This window comes from Paroedura picta, chromosome 2 (assembly GCF_049243985.1).
Source record: "Paroedura picta isolate Pp20150507F chromosome 2, Ppicta_v3.0, whole genome shotgun sequence".
Classification (NCBI taxonomy): domain Eukaryota; kingdom Metazoa; phylum Chordata; class Lepidosauria; order Squamata; family Gekkonidae; genus Paroedura; species Paroedura picta.
In genome coordinates, this window is record NC_135370.1 from 6,941,145 (window position 1) to 6,962,467 (window position 21,323).

A 21,323-nucleotide genomic window follows, 5' to 3' on the forward strand; every position below is an offset into this window, starting at 1 on the left:
GCGCTACCTTTGTGATCTGGTCTTCCATTGTAAGGGAAGCGTCCAGAATCACGCCTAGCGGAGTGAGCCGTAGAGAGTTGCACATCATCCAGGGCAGGCAGACGCGCTTCCACACATGGGCACTTCCTACCCAGCCACAGGACCTCTGTCTTTGAAGGATTGAGCTTCAGACGACTCTGCTTGAGCCATCTCGTCACTGCTTCCAGGCAGCTTGCTAATGCTTCTGGGGGAGAGTCAGGGCAGCCATCCATCAGGAGGAAGAGCTGGGTGTCATCTGCATATTGATGGCAACCCAGCCAAACTTCCGTACCAGTTGTGCGAGAGGGCGCATGAAGATGTTGAATAGGATAGGAGAGAGGACCGCTCCCTGTGGAACTCCACAAGTAAGTTGTCAGCAGTCTGATGTTTTCTCTCCTATTGCAACCCTCTGTCCACAATCCCAGAGAAAGGAGATCAGCCATTGAAGGGCTGTCCCTCATATTCCGGCATCGATGAGGTGGCGAGCTAGTAGCTCATGATCGACTGTGTCGAATGCTGCTGAGAGGTCTAGTAATACCAGCAGTGCTGACCCGCCTCGGTCCAACTGGCAACGGAAGTAGTCCATCAGGGTGACTAGCACTGTCTCTACCCCATGGCCAGGCCGGAACCCTGGCTGGGATGGGTCTAGGACCAAAGCTTCTTCCAGGTATTCCATCAGTTGGTTTGCGACTGCCCTTTCTATCATCTTCCCCAGAAACGCTAAATGCGAAACAGGTCTGTAGTTATTAGGCTCTCATGGATCTAGAGATGTTTTTTTCAGCAGTGGGCGTACCACAGCCTCTTTCAGTCCCTCCGGGAATTCTCCCGTTGTGAGAGATAGGTTGATTATCTCATGGAGGGGGCCCTTTATCCTTATGCCAGCTGTTTTTAAAAGCCAGGATGGGCAAGGGTCTAGTACTAATAGACTCTTGTTCTTTCCAAGGGTTTTTTTGGCACCTTAGGCAATCTATGACTGTGGCACCTGTCTAGTTCATACTGTGCAGGGCAAAAACCTCACTTGGGCATTCCAACTTTCTCAAAATAACTGGCAGGCACTAAAAAAGGAGTCAATAGGCACCATAGTGGGTATCCCTGCTCTAGGTCTGGCACAAAGCTCTTTTGACAAGCTTTCCAGCCCAGTTATCCTCTGTTCCATTTGGTACTTCTCAGCTCTGTTTGGCTAGAAACAAACTGCCTTGAAGAACTGCCACAAGGACAGGAGGGAAGATTTGAGAGTGGAAACAAGGACCGCTTCCCACCCAGCGGCCTTCCAGACTGGCCTCTCAGCATCACGCCCCCAAAAACCACAGACACAACTTAAAGGAGCCTTTCCAGGAAAAGGGCATCAAGACTGATGTTCTCAGAACACAGCAAGTATGTTGATCTGGAAGAGAAAACTGACTAGACTCTCAAATTCCCAACCCTCAAGCGTCAAGAGCTGCTTAACCGTGGTGAGTAGAAAACTTGACCAAGTAATGGTATATTCAAGCACAATATAAATCAGTATTTTCTTCTTCTGTCCTCAGACCACAGTCTCCTTCTCTGTTCCCCCTATCTTCCAAGCTGCCAATCACTCCAAGTAAGAGAAAGAAACATATTATGAGAATTCCTAAGGCAAACCAGTTTCTAGTTGACTTTGAGGAGATGGTGCCACTTGAAGGAAACGGTATGGGCTGAATTAGACATTATGACATCCATGGGTCTAATCCATAGATATCAACACCATTTTAGAGAAGAATTCAGCCATTTAATAATGCTGCCAGGGATTTTATCCCACTATCAGACCAAACAATCTTGTTCCCTCGATCCTGCCTTTTCAAGTGTCAAAACAGCCCTCCATCACTTTTTTAATGATTGAATTCTTCTTCAAAATAGGGTCAGCATCCACCGGTCAAACCTGGGGTGGTGTAGTACCTAGTTTGGCCAAGACTCAGTCAACAGCAGGTTCATGTGTGTTTATACTGGATTCACTCAGGGTCCATCTTCCCATCCCAGTGTGCTCAGTTGTACGGGAAATGCTGTAACACCAAAAACTGACAACAGTGGAAGAGTCTACCACACATCGCCAAACATTACGTGAAGAAGAAGAAGAAGAAGAAGCAGAAGAAGAAGAAGCAGAAGAAGAAGAAGCAGAAGAAGCAGAAGAAGCAGAAGCAGAAGCAGAAGCAGAAGCAGAAGCAGCAGAAGAAGCAGAAGCAGCAGAAGCAGCAGAAGAAGCAGAAGCAGAAGCAGAAGCAGCAGAAGCAGAAGCAGAAGAAGAAGAAGAAGAAAAAGAAGAAAAAGAAGAAAAAGAAGAAATAGGAAAAGGAGGAGGAGGAGGAGGGGAGGAGGAGTTGGTTCTTATATACCACTTTTCTCTACCCAAAGGAAGCTCAAAGCGGCTTCCATTCACCTTCCCTTTCCTCTCCCCACAACAGACACCCTGTGAGGTGGGTGAGGCTGAGAGAGCCCTGATATCACAGCTTGCTCAGAACAGCTGGCTGCATGTGGGGGAGTGTAGAATCGATCCCGGCATGCCAGATTAGAAGTCCACACTCCTAACCACTACACCAAATTAGCCATAATTCAGCATTTCCCACACCTTTCACCAGGTATCTACCTAGTTTACACTTTTCCTCACCAGCAGAAACCCAAAGTGGTTTACACTGTTCTCCGTTCTTTGATTTATCCTCACAACAATCCTGTGAGGGTAGTTTAGGCTGAGATTGTGTTACTGGCCCAATACCACACAATCCAGCTTCCCGTAGCAGTCGGGATCTGAACTTGGTTAGTCTGACCCTAACCACTACACCAAAGAGCCTCTTGTGGCGCAGAGTGGTAAGGCAGCCATCTGAAAGCTTTGCCCATGAGGCTGGGAGTTCAATCCCAGCAGCCGGCTCAAGGTTGACTCAGCCTTCCATCCTTCCGAGGTCGGTAAAATGAGTACCCAGCTTGCTGGGGGGTAAACGGTAATGACTGGGGAAGGCACTGGCAAACCACCCCGTATTGAGTCTGCCATGAAAACGCTGGAGGGCGTCACCCCAAGGGTCAGACATGACTCGGTGCTTGCACAAGGGATACCTTTAACCACTACACCACACTGGTTGACTTTTAGATTTTTTAAAATGTGTTCTGTCATAAGAATCAGTAGGGTATAGCAGTTGAGCGTGTCAGGTTGGTATCTGGGACACACGGGTACAAATCCCAATTCGTGCCATGGAAATTCACTGGGTGAACAGTAGCATGTAGGGTTGAGCACTTCAGCTTGGTTCAGCCGCCTCGACAATCACCGGAGCTTGTGGCGACCAGCATCACGGAGGTGGCGTGCCAGCTCGCAGCCACATGCAGGCACAGAGCTCTTTGCCTGCATGCAGTCACCGGCTGGCGCACCGCTGCCCCTCCTTTCCTATCTTCTCCGTGGTGCTGGCCTCTTATGCACTATTTCGGGCTCTGGTGATCGCTGAGGCGGCTGAACCAAGCTAAAGCGCTCAACCCTAGTACCATGCTCTTAGTGTAACCTACCTGACAGGGTTGTTGTGAGGAGAGGAGAATGACGTTGTGCATTGTATCCTTATTGGGGAGAAAAGTGAATGGAAGGAAACAAATGAAATACCTTCCCAAAGAACTGAACTAGAGCTATCTCACATTTGGCTCGTATAAAATGTTGCGAAAGAAAGTTAGCATACTTTAAAAAAGGAAAGCACAATCAGAATTTAATCTTAATTTGTTCTTCTCTGAGAGGGTTCATAGGCCAAGCCACCGTCGGGCAGGAAGCCACTGACAGAAGTCAACGGGCTTCTTAAAAGGACTTATTTTCCTGGTCAAGCATTAATGTTTTAATGATTTGAATTATTTATACGCCACCCTGCAGCCATCGGGTACTTGAAGCCACGGATGAAATAAAACCTAGCCCTCTGATCAAATGCCTATTGGTTCTCCCTTCTTGTAGGGCTACGAGGTTAAAGCTTTTTTCAGTGGCCGCTCCTGTTCTTATTTAACTACTTCTTTTATAGCTCACTTTTCCTCACAATGGGGACACAAGGCAGCGAATATAATTCTACTCTCCTCCATTTTATCCTAACAACAGCCCTCTGAAGTAGGTTAGACTGAGACAGGTCTGGGTTGGAAAATATGTGGGGGGGGGAAGGTTTGGGGAGGGGCCTCAGCAGAGTATGATGTCATAGAATTCACCTTCAAAACAGCCATTTTCTCCAGGGGAACTGATCTGTTGTTGCCTGAAGATCAATTTTAACAGTGAGAGATCTCCAGGCACCACCTGGAGACTGGCAACTCTATTGACTGGCCCAAGGTCACCCAAAAAGCTCCCATAGCAGAGTGGGGATTTAAACTTTGAGCCTCCCAGATCATAATTTCACATTCTAACTGAGTAGTATATCACATTGCAATAATCTTCCTAACGTGAATATGTCTTCAACAGCACAGAGATTCCACAAATCGCATAAGGCTGAGTTATTCAGGAAGACTTCTGACCCTAACGCCTAGCTATTTTGGATGATGACTGGATCTTATGTTTTTAATTGTATTGGCTGGCTCATCATCATAAACGACTCCGAGTCCAGTTCTGGGGCAAGGCAGAAGGAAATGCTCTAAATAAAATATGTATTTAGAAAACAGAGTATGCTGCCTCTCCAGAAACCTGCCTGAGGCAGCTCACACAAAAAAATGCCATAAAAGATATTAAAATCCAGCATTAAAAGCCCAGCATAAAAACAGATTACTGACAATTTAAGATAATGCCTTCCAGACTTGTTGTTGTTATGTGCGAAGTCGTGTCCGACCCATCGCGACCCCATGGACAATGATCCTCCAGGCCTTCCTGTCCTCTACCATTCCCTGGAGTCCTTTTAAGTTTGCACCTACTGCTTCAGTGACTCCATCCATCCATCTCATTCTCTGTCGTCCCCTTCTTCTTTTGCCCTCAATCACTCCCAGCATTAGGCTCTTCTCCAGGGAGTCCTTCCTTCTCATGAGGTGGCCAAAGTATTTGAGTTTCATCTTCATTGAGTTTCATCTTCAGACTACAATAGTATTATAATCAATCAATTACTTGATTAAATTAAAAAGCCAGGAGGAACAGAAACATTTTGGCTTAGCACCTGAAAGACAGTTAGGCACCTGGCAAGACTCAAGGGGAGGAGCATTCCACAAGCCAGGTGCTACTCCTGAAAAGGCCCTGGCTCTAGCTACTGCCAGACACACGCACACCCAGTAGATACAGGGGTACCCCGTTGACAGACGGTCTCGTCTCCCCTCCCCTCCACTGATCAGCTGACTGGCAGGGGGAACTTGTCTGTGAAATAGAGATCCATTCAACGTGCAACAAGATGCCAGCATGATTCAGAAGTGACACCATCACATCTCAGATCAGGGCAATGATTTAGTATTTGGGTGAAAATCCTGTGGCAGAAAACAAATTTACCATGGAGTTTTTGCCCCAATACCAGAGCCTTGTGCTCAAAGTGTTGCTGTTATTTATTAATTATGGTCTTAGACTAGCAAAGTAAAGGAGTATAATAATAAATGTGTATATAGGTAATCAGCAATTATAAAATAATTATGTTGTTGTTATGTGCGAAGTCGTGTCCGACCCATCGCGACCCCATGGACAATGATCCTCCAGGCTTTCCTGTCCTCTACCATTCCCCGGAGTCCATTTAAGTTTGCACCTACTGCTTCAGTGACTCCATCCAGCCACCTCATTCTCTGTCGTCCCCTTCTTCTTTTGCCCTCGATCGCTCCCAGCATTAGTCTCTTCTCCAGGGAGTCCTTCCTTCTCATGAGGTGGCCAAAGTATTTGAGTTTCATCTTCAGGATCTGGCCTTCTAAAGAGCAGTCAGGGTTGATCTCCTCTAGGACTGACCGGTTTGTTCGCCTTGCAGTCCAAGGGACTCGCAAGAGTCTTCTCCAGCACCAGAGTTCAAAAGCCTCAATTCTTTGACACTCGGCCTTCCTTATGGTCCAACTTTCGCAGCCATACATTGCAACTGGGAAGACCATAGCCTTGACTAAACGCACTTTTGTTGGCAGGGTGATGTCTCTGCCTTTTAGGATGCTGTCTAGATTTGCCATAGCTTTCCTCCCCAGGAGCAAGCGTCTTTTAATTTCTTTGCTGCAGTCCCCATCTGCAGTGATCTTGGAGCCCAGGAAAATAAAATCTGTCACTATCTCCATTTCTTCCCCATCTATTTGCCAGGAATTGAGAGGGCCGGATGCCATGATCTTTGTTTTCTTGATGTTGAGTTTCAAGCCAACTTTTGCACTCTCCTCCTTCACCCGCATCAACAGGCTCTTTAGTTCCTCTTCACTTTCTGCCATTAGAGTGGTATCATCTGCGTATCTGAGGTTGTTGATATTTCTCCCTGCAATCTTGATCCCAAAATAATTATAACAAATTACAAATTAAAATGTCAAAATTATTAAGATAAAACTGCTGGCATACTTTACAAGCGACAGCACAAAATCTCACAGTTAGCAAAGAAACAGCCGGAGCGTAACAGTCTGATTATATTCCAAATCTGGACAACCCGGGGAAATTGATAATAATGGAGGATAAAGTCCTGGAATGAACCGCTTGATAGTAGGGAGAGTGGAATAAAACATACGCTCACCCCAACATGATGATGCCACTTCTGGGTCACTGTAGAGCAGATCAGCCTCTCTGCTGCTCTGGTAAATCCCCCCTCTCCCTCTGATTGCCAGGAGACAAGTGTTAACCTGCCACACCCCCAAGGGAAGGGGCATAGGGAAGCGGGTCTTATGAAACAGATCTTATCTGGTGGGCTGGGTTATTAAATAAAGCAGCATGATTAAGGACCAGAGAAAAGCAAGTCTAAACCAGCTGGACATTTATTTAGTGCAAACAGCTGTAAAAATAATACTTTTATTTGTACTGCTATTCGTACTAAATACATGTCTGGCTGGTTTAAACTTCATTTTCTCTAGTCCTTAAATCAGGGGTAGTCAAACTGCGGCCCTTCAGATGTCCATGGACTACAATTCCCATGCGCCCCTGCCAGCATGCTGGCAAGGGCTAATGGGAATTGTAGTCCATGGACATCTGGTGGGCTGCAGTCTGACTACTCCTGCCTTAAATTGTCAGCAATACAGGCCAATCTGTGGAAGGGGTTTTATTTGCTTGCTTTTACAGATAATGTTGAGTGGCATTGAGACAACAGATTATTTGCTACTGCATTTTAATAATTAAATCTATATTTAAAAAGAGGGATTAGAGGACGAAGTTCAGTGAGTAAGCAATAATTAAGATTAATATTTTAGCTAGTAATTGAGATTTCATGCATAGCTGAGATCAAGAACAAAATGGCATTGATAGAGCATAAAGATATACTGATTTTCCCTTTACATGTAAATATACAGGTTAGTGGAGTACCTGCCATAGAATTAGGAAGATGCATAGTGAAGGATTAGTCAGGGCCACAGCTTTCTCCATCACGGCTCCCACCTGGTGGAACAAGCTCCCAGAGGAGATCAGGGTCCTAGTGGAACTAGAACAATTCCGTGGGGCCTGCAAAAGGGAGCTTTTCCGCCAGGGATTCGGTTGAGGTCACCAGGAACCAACATCTCCCACTGGGCCCCCCAGCCTCCCTCCCATGAAATTAACATCCTAAACTGGCAAATCATGGGTCCATCTATATGTTGCAGTTATGAATTTACTGTTCACACTGTTTATTATTGTTCTATTGTTATGTTATTTATGGTTACCAATTTTCTCTGTATTGTTCCTGTTCCTATGTTTCATATGAACCGCCCTAAGCATTAGGGGAGGGCAGGATAAATGTAATAAAGAAGAAAGAAGAAGGATTGGCCATATCTCTCCCTGGTTTCAGGAGGGTACTAACACTACAAACTGAGAGCCAGTTTGGTGTAGTGGTTAGGACTGCGGACTTCTAATCTAGCATGCCAGGTTCGATTCTGCACTCCCCCACATGCAGCCAGCTGGGTGACCTTGGGCTCGCCACAGCACTGATAAAACTGTTCTGACCGGGCAGTGATATCAGCACTCTCTCAGCCTCACCTCCCTCACAGAGTGTCTGTTGTGGGGAGAGGAAAGGGAAGGTGACTGTAAGCCGCTTTGAGCCTCCTTCGGGTAGAGAAAAGCGGCATATAAGAACCAACTCTTCTTCTTTTAGAACAAAAATTCTTCATCCTTTTCTGTCATCTAAAAGCAGGAACTGAACACACACACACGTGAAGCCCCGTATAACAAAACAGACTACTGGTCTGTCAAAGTCACTATTGTCTTCTCAGACCAGCAGTAACTCTTCAGACCTCAGACTCAAGTAGAGAGGTCTTTCACATAATTTACCACCTGATACTTTAAACTGGAAATGCCAGAGATTAAACCTGCAACTTTCTGCATCCAAAAGTTGGCCTCCACTACTAAGCTACAGACCTTTTCCAGACATGATATGAAGGTGCCTCCACTCCAATATTGCCTGCTGTGGAAATCCAAGATCCCAGTGCTACTCCCCAAGGTCCTCTAATTAGCGATGTTGGAGGTTGAATGTGGAACCCCCTGAGATGTGACCTCTTCCCAAGTCTGTTGAGAAATCACTGGTAAAAACAGCTCCACACAAAACCTCCTTCATGCTATGTGCTTCTCAAACTGGTTTTGAGGATTCTCAATATAGCTTGAGGCAGGAGATACCAAAAAAAGGTCCTGAAAATTCTGTTGATTCAGGTAGGTCCAGTGACACCTTTAAGACCAATGAAGTTTAATCTTGGATATAAGCTTTGGTGTGCATGCACACTTCGTTCTAAAAATTCTATGTAAAGTTTAACCTTTTCTGGAAGGGTCAATCTCTAAATTCTGTGCAACTAATCTCAGTACAACTAAATGTTAATTAGAGGAACTAGGACAAAATACTACTCATTTGGCAAACATTTCCTTTGTACGTACGTTTAAAATATTTGCACTTGGAAAAATATTGCTAGAGTGCAGTCCTTTTTAATTGCAGGAACCCATGGCCACCAGCACCCCATTTAATATTCATCGTTGTAAGCAGAAGTTTACAGTACCAGAATATGAATTATTGGGACTAAATTTTAGTATATTTCATTCAGTGGCTTCTTGCAGAATTAACATTTTAAAGCCATTTAGGAGGATAATTCAATCCAATCTATTACTGTCTTTGTCCAGTACAAAAACATATACATAATATATAAACAATATTTTAGAATTAATAAAAATCCATAAAAGATAGAAGTTCCAGAGGATAAGATGTCACCCCATCCTAAACTTAGTTGCCATGTACAGATTTGAGCACAGAGCTACCCAATGGTTCCTTTCAGAGAGGAGATAATATAACCTAGTTATATTTGATTGCCTGGGGAACCCTTCTATAAATGGAATAATAATTTCTCTATGTATTTTACTGTAAAGCAGGCAACTGAAAAACATATGTTCAATTGATTCAATCTCATCTTGTGAACAGATACAAAGTCTCCATGTATAGGGTATTTTCTTATATTTCCCTTCCAAAACGGTGGTGGGCAATGATTTAGGAGATTATTTCAGTGCAATCTTGCATATTGAGACTTTAATTTGACTGCTTTCAGACAGCAATATCAAGTATACTTTAAAAGGCAATACACTTGATTGGATTCACTGGGACTTATTCCCGAGCAGTCACGAATACGATTCTCACGGGAGTAGCCAAGTCAGCCTGTTTGCAGCAAAACAAAAACAGGAGTTTTGTTTTCTAAAATTTGAGTTCAGTGTCACCTTTCAGACCACCAAAGTTTTATGCCTGGTACAAGGTTTTGTGTGCATGCACACTTCTTCAGAAACATTGAAATGGAAGTTACCATGTCTCCCCATAAATGCCACCGTATCAAACTCTTTATTCCACTATCAGTCTGCACGGACTATTTCTTCAGATGCAGTGAGTTGATCCTCACTATCCATTTGTGAAGAAGGTATGTAAACCAAAAACATACAGCAGAATCACACAAGGACACAGGAAGCTGCCTTATACTGAGCCAGATCCTTAGTCCATCAAGGTCAGCATTGCCTACTCAGACTGGCAGCTGCTGTCCAGGGTCTCAGGCGGAGGTCTTTCACATCATCTGCTGCCAGACTCTGGAGATGCTATGAATTGAACCTGAGACTTCATGCATGCCGAGAAGATGCTCTACAACTCAGCCTGGCCCATCCACAAGATCAAACTGTGAATGAATGAAAAGTAATTACATAAATGCAAACCCAGGGGAGATCAGAGCCCTGACAGAACCGAAATAGTTCCACGGGGCCTGCAAAAGGGAGCTCCTCCGCCAGGCATTTGGTTGAGGTCAACCCAAACTATCGCATCCAACTGGCCCCCTTGCCATCCTACTACGACTGCCACTAATCTGCCTAACCCACCAGGTCCCAGTAAGAGTTGAGCTGAGGCTCTTTTGCAGTTCCATCATTCTCTAATTTTATTATTGTTATGTTAAGGATATTGTTGTTATAATGTTATTGCTGTTATCACCTATTGTTGCCATATGTTATCTGTATCTTTTTCCTGTTTCCTGTAAACCACCCTAAGCCTTCAGGGAGGGCGGTATATAAATATAATAAAGAAACAAAGAAACAAACCTAATCTTGAGAAATACTGAGACCATTCACTGCCAACAAAATAGCCTTAGTAGACAACAGTGGTCCTGAAGTCTTTCACGGCCAGTGTCAACTGATTGTTGTGGGCTTTCTGGGCTGTGCGACCATGGCCACACAGCCCAGGAAACCCAGAACAACCAATAGGGACCCAGGAGGATCAAGGGTCTGATTCAGTATAAGGCAGCTTCTTCAGTGTTCGTGATATTACTGGAAACCTCTGCATTGTGAAGGGTTAAAAGAAGAAGAGTTGTTTCTTATATGCCACTTTTCTCTACCGGAAGGAGTCTCAAAGACTCAAAGGAGTCTTACATTTGCCTGCTCTTTCCTCTCCCCACAACAAACACCCTGTGAGGGAGATGAGGCTGAGAGAGCCCTGATATTACTGCTCAGTCAGAACAGCTCTATCAGTGCTGTGGAGAGCCCAAGGTCACCCAGCTGGCTGCATGTGGAGGAGCAGGGAATCAAGCCTGGCTCAGCAGATTAGAAGTTGGTGTTCCTAACCACTATACCAAGCCAGCTTGATAACATCAGGACTGCGTCTTTGAACCAATTTATAGGTGTTTTTGAAGCTATTTGACAGTACTATAAACTAGAATATTGCATGCATGAAAAATGTAGTTTCATTACAATGGAAGATTATTAAACTGGGGAGGGGATATTGACTGTACAGCTTTATGAAGGAAAGTGTGTTCAAGACTTTCAGGGCAAAGTCTGCATGTAGGTGCAAAGTAGATGCTATTTGGCCACATAGAGTTTTTAAAAAAGATTTCTTGAACTGAAACTCAAGAGGAATTGAAACGGCTCAGTGAAGCAATGACACGTCCAAACTAAACCAACTGGGTTAACAATGTCTCTGCTACAGCTCCCTGAATTTGAACATATCCACACTGCAAGAGTAGATTTTTTAAATAAATAAACAAATATTTTATTTGTATACTTCCCATCAGAGCAGTTAACTTGTTAAAAACAGTACACGAGTATATATAAGTAATAAAACAAGTCCTTCATATAAACCACCTCCCGATATTTATAGCCCCATGGGGGACTGCACAGAGACTACAGGGGTTCCTACCAGTTTCTCCAGACTGTCAAAGATAACAATCTGGAACAGAGCAGACTGTGGGCTTTAAAAGCATGTCTACTGATGTTTTCCCCCTTCAAGGATCGCTGCCTTGTTGTGGCAAGGGGGCTTGCGTAGTTCAGTGAAGCTATGAGCTATACCGTGCAGGGCCACCCAAGACGGACAGGTCATAGCTGAGAGCTCTGACAAAAGGTGATCCACTGGAGAAGGAAATGGCAAACCACTCCAGTATCTTTGCCATGAAAACTCTATGGACAGTTCCAATAGGCATAACGATATGACGCTGGAAGATGAGCCCCTCAGGTCGGAAGGTGTCCAATATGCTACTGGGGATGAGCAGACGGCTAGTACGAGTAGCGCCAGAATGAATGAAGCGACTGGGCCAAAGCCGAAAGGACGCTCAGTTGTAGAAGTAACTGGTGGCGAAAAGACAGTCCGATGCTGTAAAGATTTTTATTCCATAGGAACCTGGAACATCAGATCCATGAATCAAGGTAAGCTGGACGTGGTCAAACAAGAAATGACAAGACTGAACATCGACATTTTAGGAATCAGTGAACTAAAATGGACAGGAATGGGTGAATTTAATTCAGATGACCATCAGGTATACTACTGTGGACAAGAATCTCGCAGAAGAAATGGAGTAGCCTTCATAATCAATAAGAGAGTAGGAAAAGCAGTCATGGGATACAATCCCCAAAATGACAGAATGATCTCAGTTCGAATCCAAGGCAAACCATTCAACATCACAGTGATCCAGGTCTACGCCCCAACCACTGCTGCTGAAGAGGATGAAGTTGATCAGTTCTATGAAGCCCTACAACACCTTCTAGAAGCAATGCCAAAAAATGATGTGCTTATCATCATGGGGGATTGGAATGCTAAAGTAGGAAGCCAAAAGATAACCGGGATAACAGGGAAGTTTGGCCTTGGAGTACAAAATGAAGCAGGGCACAGGCTGGTAGAATTTTGTCAAGAGAATACAATGGTCATAGCAAACACTCTTTTCCAACAACCCAAGAGACGACTCTACACATGGACATCACCAGACGGTCAACACAGAAATCAGATTGACTATGTGCTCTGCAGCCAAAGATGGAAAAGTTCTATCCAGTCAATAAAAACAAGACCAGGAGCTGATTGTGGTTCAGATCATGAGCTTCTTGTTGCAAAATTTAGGCTTAAATTGAAGAAAGTAGGGAAAAGCACTAGGCCACTCAGGTATGAACTAAATCATATCCCCGACGAATACACAGTAGAGGTGACAAATAGATTTAAGGAATTAGATCTGATAGACAGAGTGCCTGAAGAACTATGGACGGAGGTTCGCAACATTGTACAAGAGGCAGCAACTAAAACCATCCCAAAGAAAAAGAAATGCAAGAAATCAAAATGGCTGTCTGAGGAAGCTTTACAAATAGCTAAGGAGAGAAGGGAAGTGAAAGGCAAGGGAGAAAGAGAAAGATACACCCAATTGAATGCAGAATTCCAGAGAAAAGCTAGAAGAGATAAGAATGCCTTCTTAAATGAACAGTGCAAACAAATAGAAGAAAACAATAGAATGGGGAGGACCAGAGATCTTTTCAAGAAAATTGGAGATATGAAGAGAACGTTTCATGCAAAGTTGGGTATGATAAGGGACCAAAAATGGTAGGGACCTCACAGAAGCAGAAGAGATTAAACAAAGGTGGCAAAATTATACAGAACAACTATACAAGAGCAAGCTTAACATTCCTGATGACCACAGTGGGGTAGTTACTGACCTGGAGCCAGACATCCTGGAATGTGAAGTCAAATGGGCCTTAGGAAGTCTGAGCAACAATAAAGCTAGTGGTGGTGACAGCATTCCAGTTGAACTATTCAAAATCTTAAAGGACGATGCAGTAAAAGTGCTACACTCAATATGCCAGCAAATTTGGAAAACTCAACAATGGCCACAGGATTGGAAAAGGTCAGTTTACATTCCAATCCCAAAGAAGGGCAATGCCAAAGAATGTTCAAACTACCGCACCATCGCACTAATTTCTCATGCTAGCAAAGTTATGCTCAAAATCCTACAAGCTAGGCTCCAGCAATATGTGGACCGAGAACTTCCAGAAGTACAGGCAGGATTTCGAAGAGGCAGAGGAACTAGAGATCAAATTGCCAACATACGCTGGATCATGGAGAAAGCTAGGGAGTACCAGAAGAACGTCTACTTCTGCTTCATTGACTATGCTAAAGCCTTTGATTGTGTGGAACACAACAAATTGTGGCAAGTTCTTAAAGAGATGGGAATACCAGAGCATCTTATTTGTCTCTTGAGAAATTTATATGCAGGTCAAGAAGCAACAGTGAGAACTGAACATGGAATCACTGACTGGTTCAGAATTGAGAAAGGAGTTCGGCAAGGCTGTATACTTTCGCCTTGCCTATTTAACTTGTATGCAGAGCACATCATGAGAAATGCGGGATTAGAGGAGTCACAAATTGGGATCAAGATTGCAGGGAGAAATATCAACAACCTCAGATATGCAGATGATACCACTCTAATGGCAGAAAGTGAAGAGGAACTAAAGAGCCTGTTGATGCGGGTGAAGGAGGAGAGTGCAAAAGTTGGCTTGAAACTCAACATCAAGAAAACAAAGATCATGGCATCCGGCCCTCTCAATTCCTGGCAAATAGATGGGGAAGAAATGGAGATAGTGACAGATTTTATTTTCCTGGGCTCCAAGATCACTGCAGATGGGGACTGCAGCAAAGAAATTAAAAGACGCTTGCTGCTGGGGAGGAAAGCTATGGCAAATCTAGACAGCATCCTAAAAAGCAGAGACATCACCCTGTCAACAAAAGTGCGTTTAGTCAAGGCTATGGTATTCCCAGTTGCAATGTATGGCTGCAAAAGTTGGACCATAAGGAAGGCCGAGCGTCAAAGAATTGAGGCTTTTGAACTCTGGTGCTATAGAAGACTCTTGCGAGTCCCTTGGACTGCAAGGCGAACAAACCGGTCAGTCCTAGAGGAGATCAACCCTGACTGCTCTTTAGAAGGCCAGATCCTGAAGATGAAACTCAAATACTTTGGCCACCTCATGAGAAGGAAGGACTCCCTGGAGAAGAGCCTAATGCTTGGAGCGATCGAGGGCAAAAGAAGAAGGGGACGACAGAGAATGAGGTGGCTGGATGGAGTCACCGAAGCAGTAGGTGCAAACGTAAATGGACTCCGGGGAATGGTAGAGGACAGGAAGGCCTGGAGGATCATTGTCCATGGGGTCGCGATGGGTCGGACACGACTTCGCACATAACAACAACAACAACAACAACTGATGTTTTTTCCTCTATGTTTAATTCATCACTGCCATTCTTTGAAATTCCCTGTAACATTGTACTAAAGAACTTCATTTCTCAAATGACTGAATTATCAACATCATATGGCTGTTCAACTACTGCCAGGGGGATGGTTATACAGTATTATTTGTTCTTAGGTAAGTTACGCTCTATATCACAACTATACATGTACATCTAGGGTAACCTCTCTCATCCTTTTTACCAATGAGAATCCCCTGAAACAGGGGTAGTCGACCTGTGGTCCTCCAGATGTCCATGGACTACAATTCCCATGAGACCCTGTCGGCAGGTTCTCATGGGAATTGTAGTCCATGAACATCTGGAGGACCACAGGTTGACTACCCCTGCCCTGAAACATTTTTTCAGGCTTCAAGAAACCCCAAAAGTGATGTCAGCAGGCCTCACTTTCTTGCTACGTCCCTGGAAGTCACATCACCAGGCCACTCCTACAACACAGGAAGTGACAGTACAGAAATATTTTCAGATGCTTTATGAACAGAACCAAACCTACACTCTGGGCTGGCTACCAGTTTGCTTTTCTTCACCAATAGGAGTCTGCGGTGGGAGCCTCCAGAAACAGGGCTGGAGCAGGCCTATGCCGTTCCATCCCCACCCCTACAATTAAGTTAAAAAGAGATTACTTACCTCTCTGGACTCCAGTCTCTACCATACGTAACAAGCTTTGGCTAGCAAGGATTTGTATGGCCCTTCTCTATCCCACCCCCTCCAGGACCATCACTGGTCATTGGGGGGTGAGGGGGGGTGGTCGACATTACTATATATGGTCATATCACTCCCACCCAATTGACAAAAAAATACAGCATAATGATGCCCCCCCGTAAGCTGCCAAAAAAATGAGGGGGTCATCTTACACTTCAACACAAGTTACAGTTATGCTCCGTTTAAAAAAAATAATGGGGGGTGCACAACATTTTAGGGTGGTAATCTTATATCCAGTGTCACTTTCCATTTGAGTAAATACTGCATATTATAAGAAGGGAAAGTGCTCTTTTAAATTCCAGTGTTAAATGCAAGGCAATAGGGATGAATTACATGAAAAGTGCACCTAAAATAAACTAAAGAGAAGTAGTTACTTTAGAAATTAACTGTAACTTGCCTGTCCACAGAAAGAGAACTCATATGTTCTAATCCACCTATAGAAACAAAATTGTAGTTTCTGCATTATTCACCAGAATATGAAAAAATTTAAATTCCTCTGTAATTTAGATAGCTTGGCCTCTCTTTCAGCTTTTAGAGAAGAAGCAATTTGTTAAGGATGAAGCAGCAAATCAGCTAAGAGGTCAACATTAAAGTCCTCCTCCGTTTCTACTACATTAGCATTTTGCTACTAAAATCTGAGCAAGACTACATGGTATTGTTTTTTAAGGAACTGCTTTACACAGTTCAGCATCAGGTGAAAAATTTCTTTGTTTACATTTTGTTGTGTACATTTTCCACTCTGTTGTGATTCTTTGTGAATCACTTCAGAACGACGGGAAATGTCTACTGAAACCAAGACAATGTTCATCTCTCCAGTTGTTAACAGAAAAACAGAGCTCGAGAAGAAAAGAAACTCACACAGTTAAAATACATATATACGCTTATAAAGAAGGCCAAAATTGAAAAACCCTTTTGCTCATTCCTGGGAGGTTAACAGGCAGTGGCTATTTCACATCAATGTATGTCAGGGGTGTTACAAAGGAATATTCGCCTTATATATTATCTACAAATAATAACGTTTACCTTTTTGTAATGAAGATATTTTCAGAGTAAAGATTGTCCAATGGCACCTTTAAGACCAAAGATTTATTTATAGTATAAGCCTTCATGTGCACTTTTTCAGATACGATTAAATGGAAATTTATCAGTCCATTCACATAGGTTGAGGGTGAGCAGTAAATTAGCATACAGCATAATAAAGATGTTGAACCGATTTAAGGACCAAACAGGAACAACAAATTTAGTTTATACAGTAACCATTTGTTTGGGTTTAATTCCAGGGGGAAAACATAGTGAAGGACATAAATATGTCAGAATTGGGAGCCTGGGCAGATATTTCCTAAACTGTCGAATGATTGTTGGTCTTAAAGGTGCCACTGGACTCAACTTTTTTGTAATTAAATAATCCATCCACTTATTGGTGGTCACATACCTGTTCAAAATGATGCATGAACAACATTGTTACACCCCCCCCCCCCCGCAAACATTTGGTTCTCCTTTGGACTACCTTCTGGCTGGAAGCAACACAGAAAAGCCCCCATAAATAATGTACTTTATGCAAGGAGGGGGAAAAAAAGACAACCAAATTCCAGACCATGCAACAAAAACATCCAACATCAAAATAAATAATACCATTGACTAATTAGTACCTGTTGTCCCCCTTCCACTGACCAATAAAGTCACTAAAGATACATGTCTCCCAGCCACATAAGGAGGTATACCACAAACTGCAGCTTTAATCCCCCAAAAATCTGACATAAGAAATCAGTGATATCAGGAGCAAGCCAACCTTGGAAGAAATAAAAGCTCAAAGATGGCCTGTGGCTGCTACGTTCAAGACAACATACTCAAATACATAAAACATACACAATGTGCGTAGGGATTCCAGCCTCCTGGGTGAACCTACGGACCCTCCCCCCCAAATTATAGCTCACTTTTAGACTACAGAGATCAGTTCCCCTGGAGAACATGGATGCTTGGGGGGGGGGTGGACTCTATGGCATTGTAGCCCACTGAGGTTCCCCAGCTGCACTCCCCAAATCTCAAGGAGTTTCCCAACCTGGGTCTGAACAACCGATCCTCCCATCCTTTGCCAGTGGCCAGAGGGGAGGGGGGGAGGGAAAGGGCTTCACATGCATCATGTACACATAAACTGCTGCTCCCTTTTCCGACTAATTCCTTCTGGGTTTTTTTCCTTGCCTCAAGAACCCTGGAATACCCAAGGCTTCCTGGGATTCAGCAGGCGTGTTCTGGAACAGCATGGGCCCGGACAGACCCCCCCCCCCCAGGAGAGGTCCACCTTTACAGGTCCGCAGCTGCATTGCTTTATTGCAGCACACTCATCATTCCTTAAAGCCCCAGGGCAGCTGGAACAAGCCAGGGCACTCCTAAGGAAAAAAACAACCATCTGAGCATCCATCAAGAGAGCAATGGGAGAAGGGAGATGGTCTTGCCAGGTGCTCCCGGGGCCACCTCTGGCAGGGGGGGGGAGGGATGGGGGTCGGTCGGGTTGCCAATCCAGGTTGGGAAATTCCTGGAGATTGGGGGGCGGGGCCTAGGGAAATCAGGGCCAAGAGAATCTCCCTCCACAGCATCCCTTTTCTCCAGGGGAACTGACAGGGCAGCCGGGTCCCCCCTAGCCCCCCCCCGGTGGGGGGGGACTCCTGAGAGCTTGGGGAGGGGGCAGAGCCAGGGATCCCCCCTCCCTCCCCAAGCAGCCCTTTGCTCGGAGGGAGCGGGGGCTGGGGAAGGATTGGCCCTTCAGGCTGGGAGCCTCCCGGCGCCTTGGGGACGGAGCCCGGGGCGGACAAGGGCCTTGGAGAGGGGGGCGCCATGGCCCAGCGGCTCTGCAATCCCGACGCCTGCCCAGGCCCCACCTGGAGGAGGAGGAAAATGAGGCCGGCATCCCTCCCTCCATGCCCGCCCGGCCCTGCCGCCCCGAGACAAAGCCCTACCTGAGCCGCGCCACCGCCGCCCCGCCTCAGCGCCTCCTCGCGCAGGGATGCTCCGGACCGACGCCTCGCCTCGCCTCGGCCTCCCGCCGCCGCCGCCGCCGGGCAGCTCCCTCCCTCCCTCCCTCCCCTGGCTTTTGGGGAGGGGCGCGCGGCGGCAGGAGAGGGAGGGAGGGAGGAGAGAGAGAGGCAGAGCGCGCCCCCCTCCCCGCTGTGCCCCCTCACCAGCCCCTCGGGATTGGGGGGGGGACTATGGGTAATGCCGCGCCTGCCCCACTGGCGGCGCTCTCCGCCCTGCCCTGCTCTGCCTCGCGCGCCGCTGGACGGGGAAGGAAGGCGCCGCCCGCGTCCCTTGGGAGGCCGCCCGGACCCCGCCCTCGCCGCCGCCCAGGAGACCACAAGGGTGCCAACCTCCCGGGCCCGGCGCTCTTCAGTCCCCGTTCGTCTCCGAAAGGCCCTTCCCCCGGAAGAAAGAGGAGGCTTCCGAGGGGGGGGGGCTACGAAGGGACTCCGACTCCCCCCTCCCCAGAGCGGCTTGTGTGATTCTCCTCACAACAACCCTGTGAGGCAGGTGAGGTTGAGAGCGTGGGATTGGCCTGAGGTCAAACGGAGGGTTCTGTGGATCAAGGGGGGATTCGAACTGGCTCTCCCCGATACTAGCCTGACCCTGAACCACTGCACCGCACCACTCTGGTTCTCAGCAGCGACAAGCCTGTGAAGGAGATGAAGCGGAGGGAAATCAGGAGGGCTGCAGTGGTAGAAAAGCGCAAGACTCCAGGAGCAGGAGGAGAGCTTTCAGGAGCCACTGCTCACATCTTCTGATAGATCCGGATGGGTGGCCTCCTCCACAGCCAGCCAGCTGGGCGACCTTGAGCCGGTCATAGATCTCTCAGAGTTCTCTCAACCTCACCTGCCTCACAGGGTTCCTGTTGTGGGGAGAGGAAGGATAAGCAATTGTAAACCGGTTTGAGACTCCTTTGCTTAGTGAAAAGCGGGGTACCAAACCCCCAGTTCTTCTACTCGACCTTCCATGGATGTTGTCAGGATGCAAAGGAAGAGGGGAGAATCCCGTCTGCCTTCCTTGGGAACTTTGGTGGGATAAAAATGGATATAGATGCACCGCGCTCCCTCTGACAAAACACTAGAGTGTTTGGGGGCTGCAAGGCATTTATTCAAGTTTGCCTGATCCCCAAATCTAGCTCAGAGGTCTAGCCCAGGGATAAGAGCATAGCAGGACACAGCCACTCCGAATTAAAAACCAGTCACGGGAAAATGAAGCGGGAGCGTAATAGTTTTCGCTAATGAAAATGGCTGCAGGATATTAATCCTTCTGTGAGGGATGGGCGACTCCCTGACCTGCTTCTGTGGAATCTATCACGACACAAAAAAAGGGACAGCACCCAGAAGTTAATCTTTTTCGGATTAAGGCTTTTAAAGCCATTTCCCTGGAATGCTCTCTCACTCTCTCACAAACACATACACAAACCAAATACAATGATTCAACTACATTCAAATATGGTGCCTCCATCTGTTTATGAGAGCATCTGAGTTATTGGTTGGAAATAGGCTTTTTTTCCCACCGAGCTGATCTGACATGCCAGTATCTTCTTCAATCTATATATAAACAAAGTGTGTCTACCCTCTGAAACAAAATGAATGCCAACCCAACTCAGAAACTGAATCTGGAAAGCTCTGAAAAAACTAGAGGAAACACATTGACATGTCCCTCATCACCAGCATATAGGAAGTAGTGCATTATGTGGCAACATCTGGGTGACAGTCTGGTATTTGGGCAAAAACTCTATGGTAAAACTGACCTCTGTAGAGTTTTGCCCATATACAAGAATATTGACCAGACCTTGCGCTTCCTGTGCAATGCTAGCAATGAGGCTCAGGCCTTTCTCTTTCTCCTGATAATTCCCCCCCCCTCTGCCAGTCAGGTGATGGGTGGCCAAGAGACAGGGCATGATGGCGGGGGACTCCTGCCTCCATTGGGGTCTGATAACCCTATAACACGCACATTTTTAAACAATAAAATTTGTGGGGTAGCCATTAGATAGGGGTTTTGTACCCTCTATCCTGTTACTTGAGTGGGAACACTAGAGCCTCACTTATACATTTTGTCTTACCAAAGCAACCATTTGTTAAAGGGGATGCTTACAAACAAAAGTCAATAACAGTTCTGCTGCAACAAACTGCAAGAGAGGCAGTTTGGTATCGTGGTTAAGAGCAGCAACCTCTAATCTAGAGAACTGGGTTTGACTTCCTGTTCCTCCTTCACATGCATTTAGTTGGGTGACCTTGGGCCAGTCATAGTTCTCTCAGAGCTCACTCAACCCCACCTACCCAGCAGAGTGTCTGCTGTGGGGGGAGGGATGGAAGCTAATTGTAAGCCACTTTGAGATCCTTTGGGTAGTAAAAAGAAGAAAAACAGCTCTTCAGGTTAAAGTCCCAGGTAGCATCAGCCCTGTTTCTCCCTGAGGCTAAGCAGAAAGGCCATGAAGAAGACAGAAATGCAATACTCCATAGTTCCTATTGCCCTTCAGCAAGGGTTGGCAACAGGCTGGGAAATATGTTCTGTAGATATAGATATGGCAGCTGAAGTGTTTCAGTG

The 21,323-nt window shown here is 45.7% G+C and overlaps 1 protein-coding gene across 1 annotated transcript in view; it reads right to left on the reverse strand.

Moving 5' to 3' along the window:
- The window catches only part of HECW2 (HECT, C2 and WW domain containing E3 ubiquitin protein ligase 2), a 249,813-nt gene extending 230,736 nt beyond the window's left edge, over positions 1 to 19,077 (reverse strand). Inside the window, 1 exon segment of the mRNA XM_077319283.1 lies at positions 18,713 to 19,077. The gene's annotated coding sequence lies outside the window, so the exon portion shown is untranslated.
- Between the last annotated feature and the right edge of the window lie 2,246 nt (positions 19,078 to 21,323).